We start from the raw sequence: 8,220 nt of genomic DNA, 5'->3' as shown, positions 1-8,220 counted from the left end.
TGTTTCCCCGAAATGGGGCAATATTGTTGTTTTATTTTACCGAACAAAACTTCTTTATTTTTTTCTTAAAAAAAACATTTTCGGAAATTGTTGCAGACCGCGCCAATGTCGTCTGATACCAAAACATTGACATTGTCGTACGGCATAAATAACTACTTTTCTATGATAGATGGTACCATGGCAACAATATTACTGTTATTCAAGTGTGTAGCTGTATATGTGTTGTGGGATATGTCACTCTCTAATCATCTTCGTTCCACGTGGTTTAATGAATACATCTGAAGCACCTGAGCGAAATATGTATTACCTTGTTTATTTCTAAAAGACGTTAACATAGATTATACCTGACAGTGATGGCATCTTAACCACAATCATTAGCCTTTGAGCTAAGATTTTCATTGTTTCTATGTAGTGACATAATAATAGGAGTCGAACCCGGAATATCTTAGCCATTGAGTTAATTGAGATCATTTACGATGTTTTTTTTAATCTTGGGTCTACGCTTTTGATATTTTAGCTAGTTGACAGGTTTTTAAAATAAGGTCTTGGGGGTTTGAGTGTGTTTGGGCCATTGATTAATTTCTTATCTTTATAAGAACATAATGAGGAAATGCATTTGATTTCTTATATAAATATAAAGTTTTAGTTTCTGTATGCAACCAGTATGCTAGGCATTTTATATATGCAAGAACACTTGACAAGTTCTCCTCATCAGGACCGATCAAACATCCTTGTAAATGAAGGATATGGCAAATCTTGGGACATAGAGCCCTTATACAACCAACCGCAGTGTTTCTGTCCTTTCTTTTTTGGCAAATGAAACACATGGGATTTTTTTATATACCAAGAAGAAACCTTTATACAAATGCAGTAATAAACAATATAATTCTATATGTATTTTTATAACTTACATTTTTACAATCCTAACATTCATCAAAATCTTCAAAATGATTGACTGACTTCTCAGAAACAGAACATCATGCATAATAGATTATATTCATTACCACCGTCAATAATGACAAATGCATGTAACCTTTAATTATTTATTTAGTAAAAACAAATCTTTGTTAACAGAGCCCGTTCATGTCATTTCTGTCGAATCAAACCGCGAGCCCCCAATTCTACAGCCATTGGTTATGCTGCTTCTGGACCTCCCTGGAAAACAAATGATATTTATCAAATATATTTCATTCTTAACATGAATCATAAATCTTCATTTTACAAAAGTTTTACGTTTCTTTTTTTTTAATCCCCAACACAAAATATGAGGTCAAGGGTCTGGATTAGCAGCATTCATTGTATTTTTGTCCCCTGCGATGCTCAACATTAAAGATAAGGTGAGGGGTCTGGGTAAGTAGCATTCATTGTACTTTGTGTCTCCTGCAATACCAAACATAAAAGATAAGTTATAGGGTCTGGGTTAGCAGCATTCATTGTACTTTGTGTCTCCTGCAATGCCCAACATAAAATATAAGGCATAGGGTCTTGGTAAGCAGCATTCATTGAATTTTGTGTCTCCTGCAATGCCCAACATAAAAGATAAGGTATAGGGCCTGGGTTAAAAGTATTCATTGTACTTGTGTATTATGCAATGCGGAACATAAATGATAAAGTGAAGGGTCTGGGTCGGCAGCATTCATTGTACTTTGTGTCCCCTGCAATTCCAAACATAAAATATAAGGTATAGGGTCTTGGTTTGAATCATTCATTGTATTTTTTGTCCCCTGCAATGCCTAACATAAAAATGAGGGTGAAGGGACTAGGTGAGTAGAATTCATTGTACAAGCAATGCCCAACATAAAATATAGGCCATAGGGTCTAGGTAAGCAGCATTCATTGTACACTGTGTCCCCTGCAATGCTCAACCTAAAGGATGGTCTGGGTCAGAAGAGTCAATTGTACGTTGTTTCCGCTGCAATGCCAAACACAACATAAATGTATACGGTGAAGTGTTTTGGTTAACAGCATTCAAAGTACTTTGTGTCCCTGCAAAGCTCAACATAAAAAATAAGATGAAGGATTTGGGTATGCAGCATCCATTATACTTTGTGGCCTCTGCAATGCCAAACATAAATATATGGTCAAGGGTTTTGTTTAGCAGCTTGCATAGAACTTTTGGTCCAATGCAACGCGCATCATTTTAGATAAAGTAAAGGGTATAGGTAAGCAACATTCATAGTTCTTTCTGTCCTCGCAATGCCAAACAAAAATATACAGTGAAGCGTTTGCGTTAGCAGCATTCAACGTTCTTTATGTCACATTTAATGCCAAACATTTAATATAAGGCGGAGGGTCTGAGTTTAAAGCAGCCATAATACGTTGTGTTCCCTGCAATGCGCAACACAAAATATGAGGTCAAGGGTCTGGATAAGTAGCATAAAGTGTGTTTGAGTCCCCTGCAATGCCCAACCCAAAATATGAGGTCAAGGATCTGGGTTTACAGCAGCAATATTACGTTGTGTCCTCTGCAATGCCCAACACAAAATATGAGGTCAATGGTCTTGATAAGTAGCATTAATTGTGTTTTGAGTCCCCTGCAATTCTCAACACAAAATATGAGGTCAAGGATCTGTGTTTACAGCAGCCACATTACGTTGTGTCCCCTGCAATGCCCAACACGAAATATGAGGTCAAGGGTCTGGACAAGTAGCATTATGTGTGTGTTGAGTCCCCTGCAATGCCCAACACAAAATATGAGGTCAAGGGTCTGGATTAGTAGCATTAAGTGTGTTTTGAGTCCCCTGCAACACCCAACCCACAATATGAGGTCAAGGGTCTTGATAAATAGCATTAAGTGTATTTTGAGTCCCCTGCAATGCCCAACACAAAATATGAGGTCAAGGGTCTGGATGAGTAGCATTAAGTGTGTTTGGTGTCCCCTAATAGTTTAGGAGAAGGGGGATGGGTTAGCAGCATTCATTGTAATTTTTGACCCTCAATGCCCAACATAATCGATAAGGTGAAGGGTCTGGGTTAGCACCAGTCATTGTACATTGTGTTCTCTGCAATGGCCATTATAAACAAGAAGGTATAGGGTCAGTAGCAGTATTGGTTAGTAGCATTCATTTTACTTTGTGTCCTCTGCAATGCCTTACACGACATTATCTTAAACGCGATGGCCTGGGTTAGCAGCATTCTACGTACTTTGTGTCTGCTGCAATGCAAAACATTTATTATAAGGTTGAGGGTCTGGGTTTCCAGCATCAATATTACGTTGTGTCCCATGCAATGCCGAACACAAAATAAAAGGTCAAGGGTCTCTGTTAGAAGCACTCAATGTGTTTTGTGTCCCCTGCAATGCCCAATACCAAAAATAAAATCAAGGATCTGGGTGAACGGCATTCATTGTACATTGTGTCCCCTGCGAAGCTTAACAGCAAAGATAATGTGAAGGATCTAGGTTATAAGCATTCATTATGTACTGTGTGTCCCCTGCAATGTCCAATATTAAGGGTTAGATAAAGGGTGTGGGTTAACAGTATTCATTAAACTCTTGTGTCCCCTGCAATGCCGAACATAACAGATAAGGTACAAGTCCAGGGTTAACAACATTAATTTTATTGTATTTTGTGTCCCCAGCAATGTCCATCATAACATATATTGTAAAGGATCTTGGTTAACAGCATTTGTTGTACTTTGTGTCCCTTGCGATGCTCAACATAATAGTTAAGGTGAAAGATCTAGGTAATAAGCATTTATTGAATGTATTTTGTGTCCTCTGCAATGCCCAACATTACGGATTAGGTAAAGGGTCTGGGTGAACTATATTCATTAAAGTTTTGTGTCCCCTGCAATGCCCAACATTAAAGATAAGGTATAGGGTCTTGTTGAGCAGCATTCATAGTACTTTGTGTGCCCTGCAATAGCCAACATATAAGATAAGGTGAAGGGTCTTGGTAAGCTGCATTCAAAGAACGTTGTGTCCGCTAAAATGTCCAAAATGAAATATAAGTTGAAAGGTGTGGGTTAACAACATCCATTTTACTTTGTGTCACTTGCAATGCCTAACATGAAAGATAGGACTAAGGTCTGGGTTAACAGCATTCAAAGTACTTAGTGTACCCTGCATTGCCCTACATTTAAGATAAGGTGAAGTGCCTGGATTAACAGTATTCATTGTACTTTTGTTTCCCCTGCCTGCTAAACATAAAATAAAAGGTGAAGGGGTCTGGGTAAGTAGTTTGTAGTTTTCATTGTACGTTTTGTCCCCTGTAATGCCTATCATAAAAGTAGTATTCATTGCTCCACATAACAGAAAATGTAAAGGGTTTTGATTAACAGCATTTACTGTATTTGCATTTTTTTTGCATTTTTGTATTTTACTGTATTTTGTGTCCCCTAAAATGCTCTTCATCAAAGATAAGGTGATGGGTCTGGGTTAGCATCATTCATAGTACCTTGTGTCCTCTACAATGCCCTACAACAAAGATAAGGTATAAGGTCTGGGTCAGCAGCATTCATTGTATTTGTTTACTTGTTTGGCCCCTGCAATGCATGACAGATAAGGTGAAGGGTCTGGGTAAGCGGCTTTCAAAGTTCTTTGTTTCCCCTGCAATGACAAGCATGACAGATAAGGTAAATGGTCTGGGTAAACGGCATTCAAAGTACTTTGAGTCCCCTGCAATGACCAGCATGACATATAAGGTGAAGGGTCTGGGTTAGCAGCATTTTATTTCTTTGCGCTCCCTGCAATGCCCAACACAAAAGATAAGGTGAAGCGTCTTGGTTAGCAGCATTCATTGAACTTTGTGTACCCTGCAATGCCCAACATTAAAGATAAGGTACTAGGTCTGGTTGAGCAGCAATTATATTACTTTGTGTCCCCTGCAATGCACAAAATAAAAAATAAGGTATAGGGTCTGGTTGAGCAGCATTCATATTACTTTGTGTCCCCCTGCAATGCCCACCATAATTGATATGGCGAAGGGTTTGGGTTAGCAGCTCATTGTACTTTGTGTCCTCTATGCCCAACATTAAAGATAAGTAGCTGCTAATGAATAAAAGAACCCACCTACTGCCTTAAGCTCGTTTCCAATATTACTGTTGGCTTTTCTATATGGCAGAGTTTTGTTTACCATCCCGAGATGTATATCACAAATAAAGTTTTTAACATTGAACTGTGGTTTTATACACTGGCTACCTTTAATCAAAATAGTAACAATGACAGGATATAATATGTAAATGATATATATTTTTTCATAAACATCTTCCAACATCACATATGTATTGGCGCTTCTTCGTTAATGTTGGTAGTTGTGATTATTGTGTCTTTAACAAAACTTTGGTTAAAAAGAAGTTTAGCTGTAAGGTTATTGGGCTGGATTGGCCCTCCTGTTTTATTGTAAATTGTACTAACCACGTCCTAGCGATCCTAACCCAGGAAGGTTTGGAAGCGGCAAGTGCTGGAGGCCTGGAATACATGTAGGATGATTATGTAAACAACATTTGTGTTTTAATGATGATAACCATTTAAACTATTACTACTTGTGTCAACAAATCACATTTATTATATGTTAGAACTTTCTGTGAACTGCACTAGTAAACATTGTATTGAATACCAAGGACACGAGAATATATTTGTTTTGAATGCGGATGGATATATCCACAACGTAGTTTTATACGCTCAGTAACATAGATATTATTACTTTGTGCTAATGATAAAGTCTAGTAAAATTCCTGTCCAAAATATCGACCAGAACACAATACTCATAGATTATTTCATTGCGCAAATGATAGTCTAGTCAAATTCCTTTCTACAATTTCGACCAAAACAATGTAAAAATAGAGAGAGAGAGAGAGAGAGAGAGAGAGAGAGGGAGAGGGAGGGAGGGAGTGAAATTATTATTGACCTGGACAAAATGGCTCTATTGATATAGCATTGCTGTATTTGGTTTCAGAACTATTATGACCCTGCTTATCATTTTGAAAATTTTGATTTCTAACAGATAAACGCATGATTTTGTAAACGTAATTCTATAGTGAGTCCTCGATAATAGAAAAGCACTTCAAAGTAAACAATCCAGTTAAAAGTTACTGCAGATATACATTTAAGAACTATTTATGTCTTGTATGGTAGGAGGCTGTCTGTGTATCTAATGTTTGTGTTTCGGAGTGTTGTAGTCATACAAAAAATACTTTTGAACGAAAAAACATTGATTCAAAACAAACGGTGATACGATTCTACAATACTTACAATTACGCACCCGAATGACCAGATGTTGCAACAGATGTAGAAACCACAAACCTGAAAGCAAATGGTATGGCTAAACTTTAGAGCAAATATTTATCTGTTGGTAATTATTCGGTGCAGTATTGTAGGGAAATATGTTTTAGCAAAATAACCTTGCTTAAAATCTGAAGGCCAAGGGCAGAGTCTTTTTTATTAAAACATTGGTTGTCCTCTACGTAGTGTGTTCCATAGTCTGCTAAAGTTTCACTAACACATACGACTCATATAAAGACTAGAACGAGATTAACTTGTCCTAAACGATTTTTTATGACAAAGGTCTAAGCTAGTTTGCATGACACATTGTTCAACATACAATTTCCAAGTTTTGTTTAGCCCTTGTTTAGTGCTATGACACTGTTATTATAGAACAACAAGTACTAAAACAAAATGAAATTCATGGAACTGTTAATATTTAGAGATAAAAATGTGTTATGATACCTGATTAATAACTTATATTAACCATTTACGGATTTCAAAAAGTTGTATTTGTATTTTTCCATGTTTTTGTAAAATATTTAAAAGCTAACTCGTATAGAAACACAAAAGTACATATCAATGGCACACAATTGAATGATAAGTTTTTTGCACATATAAAGATAAAAATTTAATTTTAGAAATACTCAGTTTTTCTCTGATTCTTAGCCTTGACAAATTTTGTTTTGGACAAGGAAATGATTGTTGCATTATGTGACTTGTGTTTCCATGAGCTATTAAACATAATCAAAATTGTAACATACAGATGTTAGTACAAATATGTCTGCAATAAACAAAAAACAACAACAACAGAACACAACGGAAGGATGTGCATAACAGAATTGTGGCCACTGAGTCTTATTTCATATGTTGAACTAAGTAGGGCAATGTTCATTTGTTTTTATTGTGTTTTCAATTGTTTATAATTTTTGACTTTATTCGGTTTTATGGTTAAGTGTTTTCATCACATTCATTTTTGTATAAGCCCAAATCGCTTCTATACAGCGTTTTTTTCACGTCGGCGTCACCTTTTAAAGGCGCGAACACGTTTAATAACTACTTTCGAGTCTGTATTTATAAATATATGTAATGAGAAAGGTTTACATAACCATGCAAATAACGTGTTTAAATAAATGGAAAACAACTGAAAATTGAATTGTAAACTATGTTTTGAAGTAAAATATTGTAATTTTATTTACCTGCAAAGCATGGGAACGCCATTTTGCGATTTGTTATACTTATATAAACCGAGTTTGTTTCAAAAGAAAATGGCCGACGACCTCGATTGGACAAATATTTAACAAATCGTACATCGTGAAACAAATGAAAGAGAATGCGAACTTAACAACAAAACGGGTGTGTTTTAAACGTTCAATTTTAGTTTTAAAGGAAACAATTAAAACAAATACATCAAATACACCGAATGTAAAGTGGCTTGCATAAAAAACGCTATATCAAATAATAATATTGTCAATTAGTATATTTATAAATTTCTTTGAAAGAACAATTGACGACAATACATTACCTAATCAGATAAATAAACACTTTTAAGATATCCCAGTATAGTTCCGTTCCTATCAACCATGTATTTTGGATAAAATATATAAGCACAAACTAGAATCTCACTCAGTCTTATAGTATATAATTTATTATAATCCAACCGGTTAACAGACAACAAATTACACTCATTTTTAATTTTGACATCCAAATGTTAAGATTTATTTTTGCAATATGTGTCGCAGTACTAAAATAAAACAGAAACCTTTTCGTTGAAATCTATTTGATATTCTCTGATATAACAAAATATTATAAGAATATTAATTGACACTCTAGATGCCAGTATTACAATGTTATTATGTTTCCCCATCATATTTGTTTAGCATAAGCAAAAACTATATATTAATTTTGTTATACTGTAACTTTCCTTTAACACGCATTAATTTAGTATATTTGACATCAAGGGTATACTAGTAGCATTTTTATTTATTTAAAATATCTTGTTTCTCTTGTTTATGGAA

The 8,220-nt window shown here is 35.4% G+C and overlaps 1 long non-coding RNA gene across 1 annotated transcript; it reads right to left on the bottom strand.

Moving 5' to 3' along the window:
* Positions 1-1,029: 1,029 nt before the first annotated feature.
* Positions 1,030-7,923, bottom strand: LOC128207628 (uncharacterized). The gene is made up of 4 exons (XR_008256738.1): positions 7,728-7,923; positions 6,194-6,244; positions 5,357-5,410; positions 1,030-1,155 (listed from the first exon to the last, which is right to left on the bottom strand). It is a non-coding gene; the product is annotated as an uncharacterized LOC128207628 (long non-coding RNA).
* Positions 7,924-8,220: the final 297 nt, after the last annotated feature.

The sequence above is a fragment of the Mya arenaria genome, chromosome 11, assembly GCF_026914265.1.
Source record: "Mya arenaria isolate MELC-2E11 chromosome 11, ASM2691426v1".
Lineage (NCBI taxonomy): Eukaryota > Metazoa > Mollusca > Bivalvia > Myida > Myidae > Mya > Mya arenaria.
The sequence above is the reverse complement of the archived record's forward strand: the minus strand, read 5'-3'. Positions and strand labels throughout refer to the sequence as shown.